Here is a 14,522-nt window from a genome sequence, read left to right as displayed (position 1 = left end):
CCCTAACCCTAACCCTAACCCTAACCCTAACCCTAACCCTAACCCTAACCCTAACCCTAACCCTAACCCTAACCCTAACCCTAACCCTAACCCTAACCCTAACCCTAACCCTAACCCTAACCCTAACCCTAACCCTAACCCTAACCCTAACCCTAACCCTAACCCTAACCCTAACCCTAACCCTAACCCTAACCCTAACCCTAACCCTAACCCTAACCCTAACCCTAACCCTAACCCTAACCCTAACCCTAACCCTAACCCTAACCCTAACCCTAACCCTAACCCTAACCCTAACCCTAACCCTAACCCTAACCCTAACCCTAACCCTAACCCTAACCCTAACCCTAACCCTAACCCTAACCCTAACCCTAACCCTAACCCTAACCCTAACCCTAACCCTAACCCTAACCCTAACCCTAACCCTAACCCTAACCCTAACCCTAACCCTAACCCTAACCCTAACCCTAACCCTAACCCTAACCCTAACCCTAACCCTAACCCTAACCCTAACCCTAACCCTAACCCTAACCCTAACCCTAACCCTAACCCTAACCCTAACCCTAACCCTAACCCTAACCCTAACCCTAACCCTAACCCTAACCCTAACCCTAACCCTAACCCTAACCCTAACCCTAACCCTAACCCTAACCCTAACCCTAACCCTAACCCTAACCCTAACCCTAACCCTAACCCTAACCCTAACCCTAACCCTAACCCTAACCCTAACCCTAACCCTAACCCTAACCCTAACCCTAACCCTAACCCTAACCCTAACCCTAACCCTAACCCTAACCCTAACCCTAACCCTAACCCTAACCCTAACCCTAACCCTAACCCTAACCCTAACCCTAACCCTAACCCTAACCCTAACCCTAACCCTAACCCTAACCCTAACCCTAACCCTAACCCTAACCCTAACCCTAACCCTAACCCTAACCCTAACCCTAACCCTAACCCTAACCCTAACCCTAACCCTAACCCTAACCCTAACCCTAACCCTAACCCTAACCCTAACCCTAACCCTAACCCTAACCCTAACCCTAACCCTAACCCTAACCCTAACCCTAACCCTAACCCTAACCCTAACCCTAACCCTAACCCTAACCCTAACCCTAACCCTAACCCTAACCCTAACCCTAACCCTAACCCTAACCCTAACCCTAACCCTAACCCTAACCCTAACCCTAACCCTAACCCTAACCCTAACCCTAACCCTAACCCTAACCCTAACCCTAACCCTAACCCTAACCCTAACCCTAACCCTAACCCTAACCCTAACCCTAACCCTAACCCTAACCCTAACCCTAACCCTAACCCTAACCCTAACCCTAACCCTAACCCTAACCCTAACCCTAACCCTAACCCTAACCCTAACCCTAACCCTAACCCTAACCCTAACCCTAACCCTAACCCTAACCCTAACCCTAACCCTAACCCTAACCCTAACCCTAACCCTAACCCTAACCCTAACCCTAACCCTAACCCTAACCCTAACCCTAACCCTAACCCTAACCCTAACCCTAACCCTAACCCTAACCCTAACCCTAACCCTAACCCTAACCCTAACCCTAACCCTAACCCTAACCCTAACCCTAACCCTAACCCTAACCCTAACCCTAACCCTAACCCTAACCCTAACCCTAACCCTAACCCTAACCCTAACCCTAACCCTAACCCTAACCCTAACCCTAACCCTAACCCTAACCCTAACCCTAACCCTAACCCTAACCCTAACCCTAACCCTAACCCTAACCCTAACCCTAACCCTAACCCTAACCCTAACCCTAACCCTAACCCTAACCCTAACCCTAACCCTAACCCTAACCCTAACCCTAACCCTAACCCTAACCCTAACCCTAACCCTAACCCTAACCCTAACCCTAACCCTAACCCTAACCCTAACCCTAACCCTAACCCTAACCCTAACCCTAACCCTAACCCTAACCCTAACCCTAACCCTAACCCTAACCCTAACCCTAACCCTAACCCTAACCCTAACCCTAACCCTAACCCTAACCCTAACCCTAACCCTAACCCTAACCCTAACCCTAACCCTAACCCTAACCCTAACCCTAACCCTAACCCTAACCCTAACCCTAACCCTAACCCTAACCCTAACCCTAACCCTAACCCTAACCCTAACCCTAACCCTAACCCTAACCCTAACCCTAACCCTAACCCTAACCCTAACCCTAACCCTAACCCTAACCCTAACCCTAACCCTAACCCTAACCCTAACCCTAACCCTAACCCTAACCCTAACCCTAACCCTAACCCTAACCCTAACCCTAACCCTAACCCTAACCCTAACCCTAACCCTAACCCTAACCCTAACCCTAACCCTAACCCTAACCCTAACCCTAACCCTAACCCTAACCCTAACCCTAACCCTAACCCTAACCCTAACCCTAACCCTAACCCTAACCCTAACCCTAACCCTAACCCTAACCCTAACCCTAACCCTAACCCTAACCCTAACCCTAACCCTAACCCTAACCCTAACCCTAACCCTAACCCTAACCCTAACCCTAACCCTAACCCTAACCCTAACCCTAACCCTAACCCTAACCCTAACCCTAACCCTAACCCTAACCCTAACCCTAACCCTAACCCTAACCCTAACCCTAACCCTAACCCTAACCCTAACCCTAACCCTAACCCTAACCCTAACCCTAACCCTAACCCTAACCCTAACCCTAACCCTAACCCTAACCCTAACCCTAACCCTAACCCTAACCCTAACCCTAACCCTAACCCTAACCCTAACCCTAACCCTAACCCTAACCCTAACCCTAACCCTAACCCTAACCCTAACCCTAACCCTAACCCTAACCCTAACCCTAACCCTAACCCTAACCCTAACCCTAACCCTAACCCTAACCCTAACCCTAACCCTAACCCTAACCCTAACCCTAACCCTAACCCTAACCCTAACCCTAACCCTAACCCTAACCCTAACCCTAACCCTAACCCTAACCCTAACCCTAACCCTAACCCTAACCCTAACCCTAACCCTAACCCTAACCCTAACCCTAACCCTAACCCTAACCCTAACCCTAACCCTAACCCTAACCCTAACCCTAACCCTAACCCTAACCCTAACCCTAACCCTAACCCTAACCCTAACCCTAACCCTAACCCTAACCCTAACCCTAACCCTAACCCTAACCCTAACCCTAACCCTAACCCTAACCCTAACCCTAACCCTAACCCTAACCCTAACCCTAACCCTAACCCTAACCCTAACCCTAACCCTAACCCTAACCCTAACCCTAACCCTAACCCTAACCCTAACCCTAACCCTAACCCTAACCCTAACCCTAACCCTAACCCTAACCCTAACCCTAACCCTAACCCTAACCCTAACCCTAACCCTAACCCTAACCCTAACCCTAACCCTAACCCTAACCCTAACCCTAACCCTAACCCTAACCCTAACCCTAACCCTAACCCTAACCCTAACCCTAACCCTAACCCTAACCCTAACCCTAACCCTAACCCTAACCCTAACCCTAACCCTAACCCTAACCCTAACCCTAACCCTAACCCTAACCCTAACCCTAACCCTAACCCTAACCCTAACCCTAACCCTAACCCTAACCCTAACCCTAACCCTAACCCTAACCCTAACCCTAACCCTAACCCTAACCCTAACCCTAACCCTAACCCTAACCCTAACCCTAACCCTAACCCTAACCCTAACCCTAACCCTAACCCTAACCCTAACCCTAACCCTAACCCTAACCCTAACCCTAACCCTAACCCTAACCCTAACCCTAACCCTAACCCTAACCCTAACCCTAACCCTAACCCTAACCCTAACCCTAACCCTAACCCTAACCCTAACCCTAACCCTAACCCTAACCCTAACCCTAACCCTAACCCTAACCCTAACCCTAACCCTAACCCTAACCCTAACCCTAACCCTAACCCTAACCCTAACCCTAACCCTAACCCTAACCCTAACCCTAACCCTAACCCTAACCCTAACCCTAACCCTAACCCTAACCCTAACCCTAACCCTAACCCTAACCCTAACCCTAACCCTAACCCTAACCCTAACCCTAACCCTAACCCTAACCCTAACCCTAACCCTAACCCTAACCCTAACCCTAACCCTAACCCTAACCCTAACCCTAACCCTAACCCTAACCCTAACCCTAACCCTAACCCTAACCCTAACCCTAACCCTAACCCTAACCCTAACCCTAACCCTAACCCTAACCCTAACCCTAACCCTAACCCTAACCCTAACCCTAACCCTAACCCTAACCCTAACCCTAACCCTAACCCTAACCCTAACCCTAACCCTAACCCTAACCCTAACCCTAACCCTAACCCTAACCCTAACCCTAACCCTAACCCTAACCCTAACCCTAACCCTAACCCTAACCCTAACCCTAACCCTAACCCTAACCCTAACCCTAACCCTAACCCTAACCCTAACCCTAACCCTAACCCTAACCCTAACCCTAACCCTAACCCTAACCCTAACCCTAACCCTAACCCTAACCCTAACCCTAACCCTAACCCTAACCCTAACCCTAACCCTAACCCTAACCCTAACCCTAACCCTAACCCTAACCCTAACCCTAACCCTAACCCTAACCCTAACCCTAACCCTAACCCTAACCCTAACCCTAACCCTAACCCTAACCCTAACCCTAACCCTAACCCTAACCCTAACCCTAACCCTAACCCTAACCCTAACCCTAACCCTAACCCTAACCCTAACCCTAACCCTAACCCTAACCCTAACCCTAACCCTAACCCTAACCCTAACCCTAACCCTAACCCTAACCCTAACCCTAACCCTAACCCTAACCCTAACCCTAACCCTAACCCTAACCCTAACCCTAACCCTAACCCTAACCCTAACCCTAACCCTAACCCTAACCCTAACCCTAACCCTAACCCTAACCCTAACCCTAACCCTAACCCTAACCCTAACCCTAACCCTAACCCTAACCCTAACCCTAACCCTAACCCTAACCCTAACCCTAACCCTAACCCTAACCCTAACCCTAACCCTAACCCTAACCCTAACCCTAACCCTAACCCTAACCCTAACCCTAACCCTAACCCTAACCCTAACCCTAACCCTAACCCTAACCCTAACCCTAACCCTAACCCTAACCCTAACCCTAACCCTAACCCTAACCCTAACCCTAACCCTAACCCTAACCCTAACCCTAACCCTAACCCTAACCCTAACCCTAACCCTAACCCTAACCCTAACCCTAACCCTAACCCTAACCCTAACCCTAACCCTAACCCTAACCCTAACCCTAACCCTAACCCTAACCCTAACCCTAACCCTAACCCTAACCCTAACCCTAACCCTAACCCTAACCCTAACCCTAACCCTAACCCTAACCCTAACCCTAACCCTAACCCTAACCCTAACCCTAACCCTAACCCTAACCCTAACCCTAACCCTAACCCTAACCCTAACCCTAACCCTAACCCTAACCCTAACCCTAACCCTAACCCTAACCCTAACCCTAACCCTAACCCTAACCCTAACCCTAACCCTAACCCTAACCCTAACCCTAACCCTAACCCTAACCCTAACCCTAACCCTAACCCTAACCCTAACCCTAACCCTAACCCTAACCCTAACCCTAACCCTAACCCTAACCCTAACCCTAACCCTAACCCTAACCCTAACCCTAACCCTAACCCTAACCCTAACCCTAACCCTAACCCTAACCCTAACCCTAACCTAACCCTAACCCTAACCCTAACCCTAACCCTAACCCTAACCCTAACCCTAACCCTAACCCTAACCCTAACCCTAACCCTAACCCTAACCCTAACCCTAACCCTAACCCTAACCCTAACCCTAACCCTAACCCTAACCCTAACCCTAACCCTAACCCTAACCCTAACCCTAACCCTAACCCTAACCCTAACCCTAACCCTAACCCTAACCCTAACCCTAACCCTAACCCTAACCCTAACCCTAACCCTAACCCTAACCCTAACCCTAACCCTAACCCTAACCCTAACCCTAACCCTAACCCTAACCCTAACCCTAACCCTAACCCTAACCCTAACCCTAACCCTAACCCTAACCCTAACCCTAACCCTAACCCTAACCCTAACCCTAACCCTAACCCTAACCCTAACCCTAACCCTAACCCTAACCCTAACCCTAACCCTAACCCTAACCCTAACCCTAACCCTAACCCTAACCCTAACCCTAACCCTAACCCTAACCCTAACCCTAACCCTAACCCTAACCCTAACCCTAACCCTAACCCTAACCCTAACCCTAACCCTAACCCTAACCCTAACCCTAACCCTAACCCTAACCCTAACCCTAACCCTAACCCTAACCCTAACCCTAACCCTAACCCTAACCCTAACCCTAACCCTAACCCTAACCCTAACCCTAACCCTAACCCTAACCCTAACCCTAACCCTAACCCTAACCCTAACCCTAACCCTAACCCTAACCCTAACCCTAACCCTAACCCTAACCCTAACCCTAACCCTAACCCTAACCCTAACCCTAACCCTAACCCTAACCCTAACCCTAACCCTAACCCTAACCCTAACCCTAACCCTAACCCTAACCCTAACCCTAACCCTAACCCTAACCCTAACCCTAACCCTAACCCTAACCCTAACCCTAACCCTAACCCTAACCCTAACCCTAACCCTAACCCTAACCCTAACCCTAACCCTAACCCTAACCCTAACCCTAACCCTAACCCTAACCCTAACCCTAACCCTAACCCTAACCCTAACCCTAACCCTAACCCTAACCCTAACCCTAACCCTAACCCTAACCCTAACCCTAACCCTAACCCTAACCCTAACCCTAACCCTAACCCTAACCCTAACCCTAACCCTAACCCTAACCCTAACCCTAACCCTAACCCTAACCCTAACCCTAACCCTAACCCTAACCCTAACCCTAACCCTAACCCTAACCCTAACCCTAACCCTAACCCTAACCCTAACCCTAACCCTAACCCTAACCCTAACCCTAACCCTAACCCTAACCCTAACCCTAACCCTAACCCTAACCCTAACCCTAACCCTAACCCTAACCCTAACCCTAACCCTAACCCTAACCCTAACCCTAACCCTAACCCTAACCCTAACCCTAACCCTAACCCTAACCCTAACCCTAACCCTAACCCTAACCCTAACCCTAACCCTAACCCTAACCCTAACCCTAACCCTAACCCTAACCCTAACCCTAACCCTAACCCTAACCCTAACCCTAACCCTAACCCTAACCCTAACCCTAACCCTAACCCTAACCCTAACCCTAACCCTAACCCTAACCCTAACCCTAACCCTAACCCTAACCCTAACCCTAACCCTAACCCTAACCCTAACCCTAACCCTAACCCTAACCCTAACCCTAACCCTAACCCTAACCCTAACCCTAACCCTAACCCTAACCCTAACCCTAACCCTAACCCTAACCCTAACCCTAACCCTAACCCTAACCCTAACCCTAACCCTAACCCTAACCCTAACCCTAACCCTAACCCTAACCCTAACCCTAACCCTAACCCTAACCCTAACCCTAACCCTAACCCTAACCCTAACCCTAACCCTAACCCTAACCCTAACCCTAACCCTAACCCTAACCCTAACCCTAACCCTAACCCTAACCCTAACCCTAACCCTAACCCTAACCCTAACCCTAACCCTAACCCTAACCCTAACCCTAACCCTAACCCTAACCCTAACCCTAACCCTAACCCTAACCCTAACCCTAACCCTAACCCTAACCCTAACCCTAACCCTAACCCTAACCCTAACCCTAACCCTAACCTAACCCTAACCCTAACCCTAACCCTAACCCTAACCTAACCCTAACCCTAACCCTAACCTAACCCTAACCCTAACCCTAACCTAACCCTAACCCTAACCCTAACCTAACCCTAACCCTAACCCTAACCCTAACCCTAACCCTAACCTAACCCTAACCCTAACCCTAACCCTAACCCTAACCCTAACCCTAACCCTAACCCTAACCCTAACCCTAACCCTAACCCTAACCCTAACCCTAACCCTAACCCTAACCCTAACCCTAACCCTAACCCTAACCCTAACCCTAACCCTAACCCTAACCCTAACCCTAACCCTAACCCTAACCCTAACCCTAACCCTAACCCTAACCCTAACCCTAACCCTAACCCTAACCCTAACCCTAACCCTAACCCTAACCCTAACCCTAACCCTAACCCTACCCCTAGTTCGCTCTACCCCTAGTTCGCTCTACCCCTAGTTCGCTCTACCCCTAGTTCGCTCTACCCCTAGTTCGCTCTACCCCTAGTTCGCTCTACCCCTAGTTCGCTCTACCCCTAGTTCGCTCTACCCCTAGTTCGCTCTACCCCTAGTTCGCTCTACCCCTAGTTCGCTCTACCCCTAGTTCGCTCTACCCCTAGTTCGCTCTACCCCTAGTTCGCTCTACCCCTAGTTCGCTCTACCCCTAGTTCGCTCTACCCCTAGTTCGCTCTACCCCTAGTTCGCTCTACCCCTAGTTCGCTCTACCCCTAGTTCGCTCTACCCCTAGTTCGCTCTACCCCTAGTTCGCTCTACCCCTAGTTCGCTCTACCCCTAGTTCGCTCTACCCCTAGTTCGCTCTACCCCTAGTTCGCTCTACCCCTAGTTCGCTCTACCCCTAGTTCGCTCTACCCCTAGTTCGCTCTACCCCTAGTTCGCTCTACCCCTAGTTCGCTCTACCCCTAGTTCGCTCTACCCCTAGTTCGCTCTACCCCTAGTTCGCTCTACCCCTAGTTCGCTCTACCCCTAGTTCGCTCTACCCCTAGTTCGCTCTACCCCTAGTTCGCTCTACCCCTAGTTCGCTCAATATTTATATATTTTAATATATTAATATATTAATAATTAACTACTAAATCAGTTTATTTGAGGTAAAGTTTAGTAGAGGTAATGTTCTCAACTTAATTGATCAGGCTTTGTTTTAGGATGTGTTAAATTATTTAATGTTCTTTAGTTACAAAACATCTGGTTTTAGGGTTAAGTTTGAGGGAAGGTTGTTATTTACAATTAGGTTTGACTTAAGGGTAGACATGGTTTAGTCAATTTTCCTTCAATGCTTTAAGAAATGATTTGTTGCTCTGAGAAGTTAGTTAGTATTGGTTAAGAAACCCTTGTAGTTAGTATAAGGTGTAAGACAGTGGTATATTTTGGTCTTCAAAAAAGTAGATGAAGATGATTCAAAATGCTGGTTAAGACCATCCAAGAAAGAACTGAACATTGAATAATCTTGGTGAAAGATCCATCATTGGTGTGTGGATGGGAATAAAATGATGATTTAAGTGACATAGTATCCAAGTAGATGACGTCGATCCAAGATAATGCTAGTGTTCGAAGAGAGAGAGAGAAAGGATGGTTAAACTGTTTAGAGTTTTCAAAGATTGCACTAAGGAAATCCAGGTGACTAAGATGTAGATACAAACGAAACCATGATGCATATAAAAGATCCAATAGATGATCTGACATGAAAATATCCATATAATCAAACTCCTTTTGGTTGGGTTAGAGCAGTTTCAAATTTATAAAACGTATGAACATGATCCAAATACATGCCAAGCTTACTGTTGTTTAGGGGTGGGGGTTGGTTAGGGCAGTTTCATCCGCATTAGTTACTACCGATGTTAGGCCATATTTGCTGCTATTTTTCTAATTGACAGTTCGGAATGAGGAACCCAAGGATGTCTGGCCTTTTTAGGCCATGCACTCCAGCCTTTCTGGGCTTCAGGTTCACACACACCCCAGTCTTGAGTCCATCCCCAGTCCATATGGGACAGGACACAGGTGAGCAAAGAGTTAATCTTTAGGTTAAGATTAAATTGCCATTTTTTCCTCCCCTTTCTATAGATCAAAGCTTCATCTAAACTTATTTAAAAGCAAAGAAAAAAAAGAAACCCTTGTCGTTACGTGTAGGGGTCAGGGCAATATTCCAGTCCAGAGAAAGTAGATTCATTATTCAAAATGCTGGGTAATTAAGATGATCAAAGAATAGTTTGATTGTTTAATTAATCCCTACTTATAGAAGGTTCCTAAAAATTTGCAATAGCAGTCACTTAGCCTCTTTAAAAAAATGCTTAATGCTAAATTAGAAAACAGGTTTGAAATAGTCTAATATTCTATCAAAGATGCTATAAAAAGGTCATCTGCTTAACTTTTTTTAACAAAGAAATAACCGCTTTCCCACTATCGTGCCAAACTGTTGTACGAACCCTTCAGTACAGTTAGAGGTTTCTCCACTGAGCCTGGAACTATGTAGAACGATTACAAACTGTTCTCAGCCTGGAATTCCAAGCATGGTTAGACAACCGTGCTGAGAGATTATGCATGTTGATATCAGGGCTGTTACCAAGCTACCACAGCTGGCTCAAAAGCATGCTAGCCAGACATCCACAAGTAAACACTTCATTTAACATAAGAAAATTATACAGGTCAGACAATAGTTTTAAAAGGTTTTAAACCATAGAGCAGTCTCTGGAAGAGAAGGTAATAACTCCGTTATTTCGTTGACTTATTTTATACATGGTTTATTTTATCCAACCAGTCATCTAAAATAATGAAATAGCCTATTATTTTATTAGTGGTGAGTTTAATAATTTGATTGACATCCTGAGCATTTAAGACCTTTAATTCACCTGACTAATGCAAGTTTATTGCATGCAGCACTGTATTTGGTAGCACAAATCTCACTTTGATCCAGGAAAGAATTAAACCAATGACTACATGCACTGAGACTTTTTCCTGCTGCGCATCGAATTAAGCAAATAAGAAATGCGTATCAAAGCCTATGGTAGAAAGTCAACTTTTAATAATTAAACACTGCTGTCCAAGGTACTGGGGTAGTAGGGGTGATGATTTCTTAGTCTATGCTCTAATAAACTAGTCAAACAAATGAATTTAAACTACGTTGGTATTGCTCTTAAAATCACTAGGTTTTGACATGTTAATGAACAATTTTCAGCATTTCAGCAGTAGGCTATTATATGATTCAGTTATACACTAGTTTGACATTTATGGGGCTGTGTAACGTTTGTGTTGTTTTGTTCCCTGATCTTTCATATATACTGGGTACCCATGCAAAAATTTTCTAAAAATGTCAAGCTGATAAATAGTGCTTTAAATCCTGATGCATTCACAATTGTTTATTTCACCTGCTGCATTCATTTAATGTTTGAATACTTAACAGCCATTGTTTAAAACAGGTGTCAACTAGATTCCTGGAGGGCTGATGCCCAGTTTAGTTCCAACCCTGCTCCAACACTTACCTGTAGGTTTCAAACAAGCCTGAAGGACTCAATTAGTTTGATCAGATGTTTAATTAAACACCTGATCAAACTAATTGAGTCCTTCAGGCTTGTTTGAAACCTACAGGTAAGTGTTGGAGCAGGGTTGGAACTAAACTGGGCATCAGCCCTCCAGGAATCTAGTTGACACCCCTGGTTTAAAGGGTTATATTTTACCATCAAAATGTATAATCAACTTATAGATTGTAAAAATTAAAGTTAAGTGCTAATAAAGTGCCAACTCACTTTTGACAAGGCCCATACAAAATATATTTCTGCTATTGTAATACAAATGCACTATTGTTGCATTATCATAGTTTAATTTTATGTCAAGTTCAGAAATCTTAATTACTTTTTTTCCCCCTGCAAACATTTTTAATTGTTACATTTGTCATTTCCCCTAAAAATTAAATTTAGCCAGAGGCGCACAACATATGACATTTAAAAAAAAAAAAAAAGGTGCTGTAACATGTACCTATATGCAGCACCACTATATGAGCGGCATAGCAGTGTTTATTCACTTGGTTGCTTTTGTTTATTAACTTGCAAGTTCAGCTTTTAAGTTTAATTGAACAGGGAGCGGTTTACATTGAATTAAAGGCAACTACTGATGTGTTGTGCAAGGTTTCAAAGAGCTGTTGCAGAATGAGTGGAAAATAAAACCATATTAGTGCTGCCTGGTCTAACAATAGTTTTAAAAGGGTTTAAACCATAGAGCAGTCTCTGGAAGAGAAGTGAATAACTCCGTTATTTCATTGACTTATTTTATACATGGTTTATTTTCTAACCAGTCATCTAAAATAATGAAATAGCCTACTATTTTATTAATGGTGAGTTTAATAATTTGATTGACATCCTGAGCATTTAAGACCTTTAATTCACCTGACTGACGCAAGTTTATTGCATGCAGCACTGTATTTGTGGCACAAATCTCGCTTTGATCCAGGAGAGAATTAAACCAATGACTACATGCACTGAGACTTTTTCCTACTGCGCATCGAATAAAGCAAATAAGAAATGTGTATCATCGAAGCCTGGTAGAAAAAAAACAACTTTCAATAATTTTTTTTACTTTGCTCTAAAGCTTTAGAGTGGCACTGCTGTCCAAGGTACTGTTGTATGATTTTTTTAGTCTATATATGCTCTGATAAACTAGTCACATCAATGAATTTAATAAATGTCAGCATTGCTCTCAAAATAATCACTAGGTTTTGACATGTTAATAAATGAATAATAAATTCAGCATTTCAGCAGTAGGCCATTGTGATTTAGTTATACACAAGTTTGACATTTATGGGGCTGTGTAACGCTTTTGTTTTATTTCCTGATCTGTAATATATACTGGGTAGCTATGCAAAAATTTTCTAAAAATGTCAAGCTGATAAATAAATCTTTATATCCTGATGCATTTTCAAATCCGTTTTTCACTTGCTGCATTCATTTAATGTTTGAATACTTAACAGCTATTGTTTAACACGGGTGTCAAACTCAGTTCCAAAAGGGCCGCAGCTCTGCACAGTTTAGTTCCAACCTTAATTAAACACCTGATCAAACTAATTGAGTCCTTCAGGCTTGTTTGAAACCTACAGGTAAGTGTGTTGGAGCAGGGTTGGAACTAAACTGTGCAGGGCTTCAGCCCTCCAGGAGTTTAGTTTGACACCTCTGGTTTAAAGGGTTATATATTTTACCATCAAAATGTAGCACGTTATATAATCAACTTATAGATTGTAAAAATTAAAGTTGAGTGCCATTAAAGTGCCCGCTCAATTTTGACAAGGCCCATCCAAAATATATTTCTGCTATTGTAATACAAATGCACTAGTTGCATCATAGTTTAATTTTATGTCATATTCAGAGATCTTAAACATTTATTCCCCCTGCAAACATTTTCAATCGTTACATTGTCATTTCCCCTCCAAATTAAATTTAGCCAGAGGCGTGCAACATACAACCTCTAAAAAAAGGTGCTGTAACATGTACCTATATGCAGCACCACAATATGAGCGGCATAGCAGTGTTTATTCACTTGGTTGCTTTTGTTTATCAACTTGAAAGTGTGTTTTAGCTATTGAGTTTAATTGAACAAATGGAGCGGTTTACATTGCATTAAAGGCAACTACTGATGGGTTGTGTTATGTTTCAAAGAGCTGTTGCAGCATGAGTGGAAAATAAAACTGTATTAGTGCTGCCTGGCCCAGTTTGGCACAAAATTGAGCAGTTCCATTTAGAGAACGATTCAGCGAGTGGAAAAGCAGCTAAAGTTTATGAAAAATTTTAATCTGGATGTAGACAATCTCATAGCACAGAAACAGCACTCCTAAAGGCGTATTTATACTTCTGCATCAAGCACAAAAGTATGCTTCAGCACAACCTGTGCATGGTCAAATAGCCCTTGCTGTGGCAGTCAGACACTGATGCACACCTCAATGAATAGAGCAAGCTGTGATTGGTCAGCTTTGTAGAGCTGACAAGTGTGCCCTAAACTAGTCCTCATCTTCAGTCAGTAATTTGGGGGCTATTTCTGACAGCAACCTGTGTAAGGCCAGATTAAGCATCTGTAAAACTCAATTTCTTCATCTTAATGTTGCCAAACTTTGACGAGCTATCAATAACTGATGCAGAAAAGCTTATTCATGCTTTCATTACCTCTCGATTAGACTACTGTAATGAGTTACTAGGCGGATGCCCTGCTGGCCTCACTAACAAACTGCAGCTGGTTCAAAATGCAGCTGCTAGAGTGCTTTCTAGAACTAAGAAATCCCATTACTCCAGTTCTTTCATCGGTGCATTGACTCACTATTAAATATTTAATTTACAATGTTATTGTTTACCTACAAAGCCCTCAATGCCTTAGCTGCCCAGTATTTGAGGGAGCTCCTGGTGTATTAGAGCATGAGATTAATTCTTTTAAGACCCTATAGTGACCCACGAGTCTACATATTGATCCTGAAGGGTCAGTCTGTACACCAGCCGCTGACCTCTCCCATCTGCAGCTTCTCCACAATGGATGTCCACCATTCTCCAGCATCCGGTGCCTAGACTGCAGCTCTGTACAGAAAGTTTGGCCAGAGGAGAAATTGTCATGCCCAACTGAGCCTGGTTTGAGGTTATTTTTCCCCCTTTACTTTGGTTGGTAGGCAAACTGGCTCGCTTGGTTTGGGGCTTGTGTAGTTGAGCATGGATGGATTTTTCTTTATTGTTTTTCATTTCAGCAGT

Source organism: Danio rerio, chromosome 25, assembly GCF_049306965.1.
Source record: "Danio rerio strain Tuebingen ecotype United States chromosome 25, GRCz12tu, whole genome shotgun sequence".
Classification (NCBI taxonomy): domain Eukaryota; kingdom Metazoa; phylum Chordata; class Actinopteri; order Cypriniformes; family Danionidae; genus Danio; species Danio rerio.
The sequence above is the reverse complement of the archived record's forward strand: the minus strand, read 5'-3'. Positions refer to the sequence as shown.